At 43.8% G+C, this 10,690-nt stretch overlaps 1 long non-coding RNA gene across 1 annotated transcript; it reads left to right on the forward strand.

Annotated features, from left to right (window-relative positions):
* Positions 1-606: 606 nt before the first annotated feature.
* LOC117801763 lies at positions 607-9,990 on the forward strand. The gene is made up of 3 exons (XR_004624481.1): positions 607-724; positions 1,082-1,263; positions 9,824-9,990. It is a non-coding gene; the product is annotated as an uncharacterized LOC117801763 (long non-coding RNA).
* Positions 9,991-10,690: the final 700 nt, after the last annotated feature.

Raw genomic sequence — 10,690 nt, forward strand, 5'->3', positions numbered from 1 at the left:
AGGGATGAGACACACAGTGGATGTGCTCCTTGGACGAAGATGGCTGTCTGTCTCTCCATTCCGCCTCCTCCTCATGTCCCTTCAGGCCTAGCCTGAGTTCTGTTACTACCCTGAGTCGCTGCCCTATCCCCTGGCATTTCTCTACACCTGCCTACAACTTTGCGAACTGTCTCTCTGTTACACTTTCCCCAAGTGATTTCACTTGGCTAGGCCACCTCTTTCCTGGCAGGGCCCTGACTGACACAAAAGTTAAAACAGACCTACGCTGTGTGATGGAGAAGATGACACGGTTCTTGCCCTCATCTGCTTTCCACGGGGTTATGGAGATAAGACAAAGATCTTGGGGGGGTGGGAACAGACACATTTTTGTTGTGGTGGCTGTTGACTACGTGAGCTCTTGTAACCCTAGGAGACGAGAACTCTGCCTAGATACGCCAGCCAACAAGACTAAATTCAGCTAAAAATAAACCAACTCTTACATGAATTCAATCGAACAAATGTCTTATTTTTTGGCTTTCTGACAAACCAGATTGACCAAATGTTCCTTCTGGACTAGTTGTTTTGGCATGGTGTTCAGACGTGGCCTCTGACAGCATCTGCGTCATGACAAGGTTGACTTTGGAGGACCGACGCACAACGGGGACCCGTGGTTTCTGGCAGCCACAGGGTGACCTGGGAGGGTCAGAATGAGAACACACATGTTGGGGCTGGATCCCAGGATAAGGTAAGAATCCCGCCCTGTGGGACTCCTACAGCTGCCTGGTCATGAAGCAGAACGAGGCTGAATTCCCTCATGGGGGAAGCACCTGCAGCATCGTTAATAAGAGCAGGAAGTCAGCGCCCTTTCAGGGAGGAGTGCCTCAGGGAGGAGAAAATGTGCTCACGTATTCATGAAGGGGCACGTGAAGCAGCCCGAGAGGCTACACACCATGCTTTACGGGATTGGGCAAAGGGCTTGGCATGCAGTGGGGGTATAAGCATGTGTATGAGGACAGCTGTGATTTCTCTGTCAAGCTCTCTCTTCTTCAGGCTAACACCTCTCAAGTCAGGGTTGTGCCACATTTGTTCCCTTTATCTCTAGGTCTTAACACGGTATCTGACACATAGAAAGTGTTTAAGAAATAACTGTGGGATGAGGGAAGAATTGATATGCCTTTCTTCACCTCCGAGGCCACATTCCTGGTCCTGCTCAGACTGCATAATCCTGGTGCCTGTTCCCTCATTCTCTCATCAGCGTATTTCAAAGGAGTTGCACCTCCTGGGGTAAGTCTGAGAATCCCAGGGTGTTCACTGGCATAAGGGATCATTCTTCTTCTTTTTTTTTTTTTTTTAAGATTTTATTTATTTGAGAGAGAAAAAGAGAAAGGGAGAGCACAAAGGAAGCAGGAGAGGGAGAAGCAGCCTTCCCTTTGAGCAAAGAGCCCGACATGGGGCTCGATCCCAGGTCCCTGGGATCATGACCCGAGCCAAAGGCAGATGCTCAACCAACTGAACCACCCAGGCACCCCATAAGGGGTCATTCTTAATTATTGTCCTCTACAGAGAAACCCCTGGAAAATCTGAGTCTACACACAAAGATCATATTATGCTATTGTTTTTGTCACCATGGGCACATAATGTGGCTCTTGAAAGCAAGAGGTCCAGAAACGTGGAGTAGTCTTGGACCAACACAGAAAATTGTTGGGTTATCAATATTTTTTGGCACAACAGCAGTCTCATTAGGTCTTAGAAATGGGGAAAGGAAGCCTTTCTCTCCCTTGGTAACATTCACCATACCCTGCTCTCTATCCAATCTAGAAGAGTGCCAGATCCTTCTCCCTTAGTCATTTTCTATCCCTTAACCTTGCAACCAAACTCTGTTTTCTTCATTGTGCTTGGGGCTACTTGAAATCATATTTATTTATTATTGAGGGCATGTGGGCAGGGACAACAGTATCCCACTGCCCAGAATGTGGTTATCACATGGTAGGTCCTCAATAAGCTTTGCTGAAAAAATGAATGAATGAATGGGTTATTTTATGGTATTAAATGGTATTATATTGGGCTAGTGGCTCCCCAAAATATATGCAGTTCTTCAGCACTCAGCTTTTTAAATATATAAACGCTCACCTATTTGCATAAGGAGGGTTTTCTAACTTCACCCCTATGTCATATTTGGAATTAATCTTCCCTCATGAAAAACATGATCTTGGGTTTGAGGTGAATCAACAGGCAAGTCTATCTTCTCCCTTATGGTGAATTCCCCTCTATGTACCCCAGCCTCCTCTGCTCTACCCTAGTTCATCAGAAATACCATAAGGTTGGGGCGCCTGGTGGGCTTAGTCGGTTATGTATCTGACTCTTGATTTCAGCTCAGGTCATGATCTCAGGGTTGTGAGATTGAGCCCCAAGTAGGGCATGGAGCCTGCTTAAGATTCTCTCTCTCTCTCTCTGTCCCTCCCCTCCCCTCCCCGCCCCCAGCCCCATTCACGCACTCTCTCTCTCTATAAAAAAAGAAAGAAAGAAAGAAAGAAAGAAAGAAAGAAAGAAAGAAAGAAGAAAGAAAAAATACTATAAAGTTGAACCTCAGAAGGTAGAGCGTTATCATTACTTTCTTCTCAAGATTCCCCTTGGTCCCTAAGGCAGAGATGACCACTTGTCTTTCAAAATCACTTGGGTATCTTTCTGGGCATAGAGGTGGACTACATTTCCCATCCATACATGCAGGTAAGTGTAGCCACGTGACTGTGTCCTGCCCAGTGTAATGTGGGCAGAAGTGAGGTCCATGGAAAGCTCCTCTCTCTCTTCTGTCTGTCTACCAGACCCAGAAGATTGCAGGGACCACAGGGGAGGATGGAGCCACAAGAGAGAAAGAGCCTGGGTCTCTAATGTATTCCCCCTAAAAATGAATCTCCACGTGAGAGAGAAATAAAACACTGAGTTGAGCCACTGCGATGTTCAGGTTCATCTGCTACAGTAGGTAGTTAGTCATGCTAACTAAGAGAGTTCCTACGCAAATGTGTCCCCCAGCCTGGAGTATTCTGTGAGCTTTACAGACCAGGAGACATGGGGGAATGCTAGCCTTTCTCAAACCACAACAAAGAGGCTTTATTGCCCTACGTCTGTCAACACCAAAGGACCACTCTCAATTCTCCCCAAGAAAAGAAAGTGTGACTGGATGTCTCCACCACACGAAGCTTCTGGCAATGACTACATGGAAAAAAATTTTTTTCAAGTTCCATCAAACTGCAACCTTACAGCAAATGAATAAATGTACAAACTCTTAGTGATGGAAATACTTGTTATGGGGGAAAACTGTATGATACAGTGAAAAGCATTTCTGGATGAAGAGAGATACAACCTGGTTCTAGCCCTTATGGTTCTGCCCCAACCAGCTGTGAGAAGCCTAGACCTCTCCCTAGGTTTCACGGGGGTATTGAAAGGATCAAGGAAGACAAACTACTTTAAAATAGATCCAGGTTCTGTAAGTTCTAACGAGATAAGCAATTTGATTCAACAAACCTCAATGAGGATTTTTTGGAGGGGGTTAATATACATGACATAAAACATGGCCTGCCCTCCAGGAGACACATTCCCTCCATGCTTCTTTTTAATGGAGAAGATAACTTTTCCAGATGCTTCCCAGCAGATTTTTCTTTATTTTCCATTAGGCAGAACTGGGTTACATGCTCGTCCATAAGCCAATAACTGGTATGGATAATGGGATGAGCATTATTGAATTAAACTGGAAGAAACACATCCTTGTATAACAAATTACAACCTCTAACAGGACCAAATGACAGCAAACCACAGCAGTGTCATCAGGGTGTGTAAAAGAAGTGATTAACACTGACCTGAGGATGAGAAAGATTTCAATAGTGTTCATAATGTTCTTAAGGAAAAAAGCAAAATTTATTAATATGACTTACAAGGTTACATATGATTTGTCTTCCCCCCTTTACTTATTTGACCTTATCTCTTCCCACTCCACAGAAAATACTTTATGCTTTAGCCATAGCCACTGATTTTGAGTTTTTAAACTTTCCCTATCCCCTCCTCCAAGACTCTGGCCCCTCCTTTATCACCTCTCCTGCTATTACATAATGTGTACATATCTTTCATGCTTTAGCCTACGAGTCACTTCCTCCAGGAAGCCTTCTTAGATTCCCCAGTCCAAGTTAGATTAGCTTTATACCATTTAGCATGCTACGGCCTATACGTAAGAGATACGAAAATACAGTGGTATCATCACATAACGAGAAATCTGGAGATACACAGATATAGGATTAGTTCTGTGATACAATAATGGCAAAACTTAGAATCATTTTCTGCAGTGCTCTTGGCTTTTACTTCACCGTCACAAGATGGCTGTCATAGCTCTGAAACATGCCCTCCCCGGAAATAAGCAAGAGCAGAAACAGAAGAAAACACCTCTCTGTGATGATCTTAATCTTCAAGGAAAATCCTTCTTAGAAGTCCTTTGAAGGCTTTCCCTTATGGCTTGCTGGCGTGAGAGAGCTCATATGTGGAGGCCCCAGCTGCAGTGGAGGCAGGGGAGTGAGGGTCTGGCATTTACAGGAGAGGAACCTCTGCAAGCATGGAAGAAATGTAAAGGTTTTGACAAGCCAACGACGGATCCTCCCTCTGGACTTCCGCACCCCCCAGTTCCCTCTCTGGTCCCTCATTACATTGTATGTAATTGCTTACTTGATTGTATCCACTAGCCTACAATCTTTGTTAGGGAAGGACAATTGCACTGAATAAATGAAAAATAAACACAGCCTTAGTACTACCAACAGTTTCAATAACAAAACCACAAATTGAGATCACTTCAGTCTGTGAGTAGCTGTGTTTATAACTCTTTGCTGACCAGTGGCTCCCTGGTGAAATCCTAACAGGTAAGATCTCAACCTCAAGGGCTATTAAGACAAAATAAAAAAAGCACAATTCTTGAATCTCTATTGAATGGTAAGATGAGGTGGGGATAGTGAAAGCAGAGAGCTTGAGAGCAGAGAGGAGCAGAGAGACCTGAACTGGCCTGGGGGAGACCAAACAGGAATGGGTATCATTTGGGATTCTTTGGCTGCGAGAAACAGAAAATTTAAGTTAGTTTACATAATAAGGAACACTTACTGTGTCAATAACAGAAGGTCTCATTGCCTCATTATTATACTTTTTGTCTCTAGCTTAGCACCCCCGGGGTTCAAGATGGATTTCACCCATTCCAAGCTCTGTATCCACAGGACCCACGCAAGGACAGGTTTTCCCTTCAGCCTCTTTTTTAAGGGAGAGTGAATCTTTTCCTGAAGCCTCCCCACAGACTTTTCCTGATTTTTCATGAGGTAGCCCTGGGTTACATGCACATCCATAAACTCACTGCTATGGTTAATGGGAGGGTCATCACTGAATTAAACCAGGGAAGATTTAGCTTTGTTACATGGAGAACTCCAGCAAAATTAGTGGCTCTTTTCAAGGAAAAAAAAAGCAGAAGTTGGAATGGCTGCTGGCTAAGCAACCAATGACATTTGTTACAAATGGCTCCCTTGGAACTGAGCGGATTCCAACTTTGGGATGAACAAGTCATACAAGGCTGAGTCTCAAACCACACCTGGCACTACAAAAAAACTCTTCAAATGAAAGAACAGCCTAGATCACAACGTTTGTCAACTGGTTTCTTCTGCTGTAGTATCATACAGAGATTCGTATTATTACTTTAGCAAGGATAAAGAGAATTTATTACGTTCACACCCTCTGGGTAACTTCTTTGCAGAGGGGCCAGTTATCTCTAAACACCAGGAGTTATATACCCTGAACTATTCTAGAAAAGTAAGACGCTGGCATTCACTCTCTTACGGTTTAAGTCTGGGCCCTGGCCTTCTACTGCATTGGTATCTGAACATTTCGATCTCATCACTTACAGGAAGACTTCCTTGTTCCAGATGTGCAACTTGATGTGGTTGGTCCCAACCTATGAGGCAACACCTTCATTAAAAGTTGTTAAACTGAGAGCAGGTGTTTTCCCACCAGGTGGGAGCAAAACAGTTTCAGAGTGGGTTTTGGTCCGGCTGGTCTGGAGGGACAATTAGTGTTGTTTATCTTTCATTACCCAATACATGGCTCAGTGGGAGTCAGGAACTCCTTCTAAGCCAGAACTTTACTTGTAAACACTGAATTATTCTTCTGCCTGGTCATCTGGGTCCTTTCTACGGGATATTTTGAGATTCCGAGTCAGAGGTCAGCCAACTAGAGCTTGTGGGCCAAATCTAGCCTGCCACCTGTTTTTGTAAATAAAGTTTTATTGGGATACAGCCACACTCGGTTATGCCTCGTCTATGGCCGCTTTTGAGTTACAATGGCGGACTTGAGTAGTTGTCACAGAGACCCCGTGGCCCACAGAACTTGAAATATTTACTATCTGGCCCTTTACAGAACAGTTTATGGACTTTTGTCTGAGAGGGAAAGAGCAAGTGAGAAGCAAGAAAGCTATAAGCAAGACCGATGCCCAAACTCATATAAATAAATACTAAACAGAATTTGCAGAGAAGTTAGAATGGATTCAGATGGTTTGGAACCGGCCACAGTGGGTCAAGCCAGGCCTGACCAGGGCTTCATTCAGCCTCTGATACGTATGGGCACTTCCCAGGGAGCTGAAGTGGAGCCACGTCTCCCTGGGAAGAAGCACTCCATAAGTGTTTGTGTTCCCAAATGGGAAACCTGGAGGTGGTTTTCTAAACCATCCAGTTTAACTGCTCCCGACGGGGAGTGTTTTGCAATCCGACACACACATCCATCAGAGCTGGTCTACAGAGCCTCTGGACTGGCCGTAAAAACACTCAGCCGCCGACCTCCTTCATTTTCAAACAGGAGCCGAAGAAAGAGCACAATAGAAACCTGTTTATACAATTCGGATTTTCTTAGTAACATAAGGCGGACGTCAAACAAGTCTTCAACACTAACTGTAAGAACTGATTTCTGCTGAAACCTAAGGCAGACAGAGTTATCTGCTTGAGGTTCTGGTTTCTTACCTTTCTAAACCAAAAATAAGAAAAGATAAAATTATTACAGATAGCACTTATCAAATACTTACTGTACAGATACTGTGTGAAGCACTTACGTACCTCATCTCACTTGATCTTCACCATGACACTGTGAAGCGGGTACTATTATTATATTATCTCCCTTTTATTGATGAGGAAGGTAATGCCCAGCACAGGGCTTCCCAAACCCAGAAAGCTTGTTAAAACACAGATTCCTGGTCCCTGGCCCTAGACCTTCCCACTCCGGCAGTCCAGGGTGAGGCCTGAGATGCTGTACTTTTACCGAGTTCCCAGGGGAGCTGACTGCTGGCCCCGGCCACGCTGTTAAGTCCAACAGCTGAGCGTTTAGGTGAGGGACCTAGACTCCTGACCGCTGTGGCAGGGTCCATTCTCAAACCCAGGTTGCTGCGTGTGACTAAGTGATCCTTTTAATCATTGTTGATAATCTGCTTCCCATGAGCTAGAACAAGAATGAGTGAGTGGTATTGAAACACACGCTCTAGAAACCCTGACAGAAATTCAGTGGGTGTAATTTACCAAATGGGCAAGTCTTCATCAGTTGGGGACTTGGCATTTTTAGCCATCTTGGGAAGGGATGTTTGGACAATATACAGTCACAAAGCCCTATAAATAATCTGAGTGGCACATAACTTTGGCCTCACATAGTAGATCCCTCAAAATTACCAATTCTAAGAAGTCTTACCCAATAACCCCATGCTTTTTTTTATGTACTTTTAGGACTTGAGGAAGAGATAATTGCCACACATGATCTTGCTTCAATAGTTTCAGCTCTATACCCATCTAGGTTCCCATGTATACCCATAGGGTTCCCATCCGGGAACTTGCTTAAAGGGATTGTTTTTTGCTGTTCTAATATCCTAATGTTGTATTATACCCGAGTATATAATATTCACGGTTCTATAGTATGTAGAGTATCTGGATAGTTTGGCATAATGTTCAGAATGTGGGTTTTGCTCTCCAACTTTGTGTCCATGTACAACACCACCATCTACTATGTGACTTTGCTCAAGTTCCTAAAACTGTTTCCTTATTAATAATATGGAGATCAAAACACCCCCATAAGGTTGCTGTGAGTATTAAATGTAAAGTACTCAGCCATGCATATGAAGAGGCCTGAAAATGCTAACTATAGATTATTATATATAACTATAACCATAAATCACATATTTATGTATACTATCATATAATTCTATATTAATATTAACCAATACATTAATATTATTAGTAATATTACTAATACCTCAATTGTGTAGTAAAACTATTAATTATGAACTATAATATAATATTAATATTTTATTAATTATGTAATTACATATGATATCTGCTATACAATTATATGTAATTATGTAGTTACAGATTATGAGGCTCTAGAGAACGTGTTAGCTAAATGCATCTTTTAATCTGGTGTTTTAGTGGGCAAAACACACAGGAGCCCTGGATGTATTAGTCAATATATGTCAGCTCCAGGCAAAAATGCAGTGACCAAGGTTCCATGCTCATTAGTCCTTTCCCCTTTGCTCAGATTATTTTCCTTCTGGAATAGTCTCTTCTTCACTCTTTGCCTATCCAGGCTTCAAGTCTTTCCTCTGCTATAAGACTTTCCAGACCGTGGCCATACTCTCATTTCCCCAAACACACTGCCTTGTGGATTCATTGTACAGATTAGTTTATACTCTGCTATTTTTTCCTTCTCCAAAATATACTCTCCTGTTAAAATTTTTATTTTATTTAATTTATGTGCTCATGTATTGGCTTATCCACTAGGAGGAACCATCTGGGGGAACAGAGACTGTCTTCATCTTTACTGCTGAGATCCCAACATCTACTACATGCCACAGAGACCTCAGTCTGTTGAAAGAAGGGATTAACTTTTTTGAGGTTCGATGTGCCAATATTTATAAATGAAGTGACCCAAACAAACCCAGAGAGAGGAAGTGCCGTGCCCATGTCACCCCCATGCTGGGTGGGGGGAGGGCACGTGCTCCTTGAACAACCCCCAGTGCTGGACACCGGAGAGGTGTCACGCGATCAGCAAGAGCCATCCCTCAAACCTGTGGGCCCTGCACACCTCCGTCTTCTGTACTCCTGGTCCTCCACAGGGAACTGCCTCCCTCCTCCCCAGCCCCCTGAGAGGTCTCCGCTCTGCCTGCACCCCTTGCCTGCAACAGCCATGGGGTCCCATGACCCCAGAATATACTCTCCTCCGGGGCAATCACTCATGTCTGACTTGTTCTGTACTGGCCACATCACTTGATAAACACTTGAAGTTGAGTGTGGCGAAATAGAATGAATTTAAGTGTATTTTTGCAAAGAAGCAGGGTCTCAATGGTGAAGCAAAACATGGAAAGTCCTTGCAGAATAATCACTAGTCGTACGTGAAAAATAACAGCGTGTTCCAACCAGTGCAAGGAAAACGCTTACTTAGGTTGTAGAGCTCAAAGCACGTTAGAGAGAAAAATAAAGAGGCCGCTCTGTTCTGTGCCCACAATAGCAACACAATTTGGCACATGCTGGAGATTGGTGGCACATTTTATAAAGGGGCTGTAATCCTAAACTCACCAATTCTTTAACAAAGTTACCATGTTTTGACATTGGGCTAGATTAAAATGTCACATGGATTTAGCAGCTGAACTTTGCATATTCTAAAGATGGGCATTAGGGACGTGCTCCAGAAAGCACGGTGAATTTTCAAACTATCCTTGGACAAGGTTTTATATTTTAATCCTAACACATGACTCTCTATCTAGAGAAGTTTCAACTGACTTGAAATACTGATATCGGTACAGGAGACTGGAACCACTGGGGCCAAGATGATGTGAACACGGTTGAAAATCTACACTCCCCTCTGGGTGGATGTGGTGATGTTGCTCATTCACTTGAATCGGTTTGCTGACCCATCTTGACTTCTTTACCAACAGTCACGAGAGAGAAAAGTCCCACGTCATGTGACAACCGGTAAGTCAGGGAGTTCTCAAACTGTAGTGCGCCCAGAAATGACCTAGGGATGTTGTTCAAAGGTAGATTCGGACTCAGTAAGTTGAGGCAAGCTGCAAGTCTGCATTTCCAACATCCCAGGTGATGCCACTTCTTCTGGTCCAAGAAGCACACTCTTGGGAGCAAGTAGGTAGAAGACAGGGGACTAGTTAACAGATGGCTGCACAGGCCAACCAGCCCGGGTGCCATGAGAGGCGTATCATGTACTGTTCTAAGGGCATGGAAACAACAGCCTTCTCGAGATGAAGACTTTACAACAAGCATCCTATCCATTGTGCCTTATCAGAGATGTCAGATTTACTAGCCCGAAGTACCCACTTTCTTTTTAAAATCTGCAAAGCAATGCCTCTTGAGAAGTTGCTAGTTAAGAGGATGGAAAATGAGTGGGATCACAGGAAACCATGGGCTCTAGAACCAGACAACCCAGGTCTGATTCCCAGTTCTGCCACTCACTCACCAGCTGTGACTTCTCTTCCTACGCCTCAGTTTCCAGATCTGGAAAGTAGGGATAGAAATACTCACAGGGCTGTTGCAAGGACTAAAGAAAGGACACAGGTAAAGTGCTTCATTCGTGCTGGGGCACATATTGGTCAGTAAATAGTAGTTTCTGCATTTTCATGAGGAAATCAACCAGTCAAGGGTGATGGAGCACTTGCCTC

The sequence above is a fragment of the Ailuropoda melanoleuca genome, chromosome 4, assembly GCF_002007445.2.
Source record: "Ailuropoda melanoleuca isolate Jingjing chromosome 4, ASM200744v2, whole genome shotgun sequence".
In the NCBI taxonomy this organism is placed as follows: domain Eukaryota; kingdom Metazoa; phylum Chordata; class Mammalia; order Carnivora; family Ursidae; genus Ailuropoda; species Ailuropoda melanoleuca.